This window comes from Larimichthys crocea, chromosome XVII (assembly GCF_000972845.2).
Source record: "Larimichthys crocea isolate SSNF chromosome XVII, L_crocea_2.0, whole genome shotgun sequence".
NCBI classification, from domain to species: domain Eukaryota; kingdom Metazoa; phylum Chordata; class Actinopteri; family Sciaenidae; genus Larimichthys; species Larimichthys crocea.
In genome coordinates, this window is record NC_040027.1 from 4,111,844 (window position 1) to 4,112,986 (window position 1,143).

At 43.7% G+C, this 1,143-nt stretch overlaps 2 non-coding genes across 2 annotated transcripts; both read right to left on the bottom strand.

Moving 5' to 3' along the window:
* Positions 1–3: 3 nt before the first annotated feature.
* Positions 4–122, bottom strand: LOC113748064 (5S ribosomal RNA). Its single transcript, XR_003464103.1, has one exon. It is a non-coding gene; the product is annotated as a 5S ribosomal RNA (ribosomal RNA).
* Positions 123–637: 515 nt separating this feature from the next.
* Positions 638–751, bottom strand: LOC113748075 (5S ribosomal RNA). The gene has a single exon (XR_003464114.1). It is a non-coding gene; the product is annotated as a 5S ribosomal RNA (ribosomal RNA).
* Between the last annotated feature and the right edge of the window lie 392 nt (positions 752–1,143).

A 1,143-nucleotide genomic window follows, 5' to 3' on the forward strand; every position in this document is an offset into this window, starting at 1 on the left:
AAAAGCTTACAGCACCTGGTATTCCCAGGCGGTCTCCCATCCAAGTACTAACCAGGCCCGACCCTGCTTAGCTTCCGAGATCGGACGAGATCGGGCGTGTTCAGGGTGGTATGGCCGTAAGCAAAAGCTACAAGTGTGAACGAGCTCTTTATAGATGATATAATACAGCATGTCAACTGAACATCTGCTCGGTAACCATGTTAATGTAATGCAGTTACATTAAGTAGTCTATCTGTAGCTGGCTGAGTTGAACTCTGTGTGAACTCCCTAAAACACCTCAATGTGCTCACGTGTGACAGACCTAACCTGCCTAGACTAAATCTGGTTTGGAAATGACGTTGAAATTGTATTATAGACAAATTATTGATACACATAATAATAACAATAAATAAAAACCATAAAACATAACATCTACCACAAATACTAGAGCACAATGCATATACACTTACTTACTTCCCACGTCCATGACGATTAGCGCAGTGTAATAGCATACATGCATGTATTAAATTCAAATGTAATACATTTCATTGTACATTTCAAATTGTGTCAAAGCTAATAAATAAAAAGTATTTGTGCCATTTCCACTTTTGACTAAAGAGGGAGCAGCGCCCTGTGCTGGTGAAGGAGTAGAAAGAAAAGCTTACAGCACCTGGTATTCCCAGGCGGTCTCCCATCCAAGTACTAACCAGGCCCGACCCTGCTTCCGAGATCGGACGAGATCGGGCGTGTTCAGGGTGGTATGGCCGTAAGCGAACGCTACAAGTGTAAACGAGCTCTTTATAGTTGATATAATACAGGGGTCTGCGTATGTTTGTAATGTTTGTGGTTCTTATAGTTTCCAAAAGTAGATTGGGAGCCAGAGCTTTCAGCTATCAGGCTCCTCTTCTGTGGAACAAACTACCTTTCTGGGTTCGGGAGGCAGACACGGTCAACACCTTTAAGAATAGACTTAAGACTTTCCTTTTTGATAAAGCCTATAGTTAGGGCTGGCTCAGGTCATCCCTTAGTTATGCTGCCATAGGATTACACTGCCGGGGGACCCCACCGAGGGTTATGCCAGCCAGGCACGGTATTGGTTGAAGATGCACACATCTCCCTTACCGAAAACTCTCTCTCTCTCTCTCTCTCTCTCTATCTCTATCT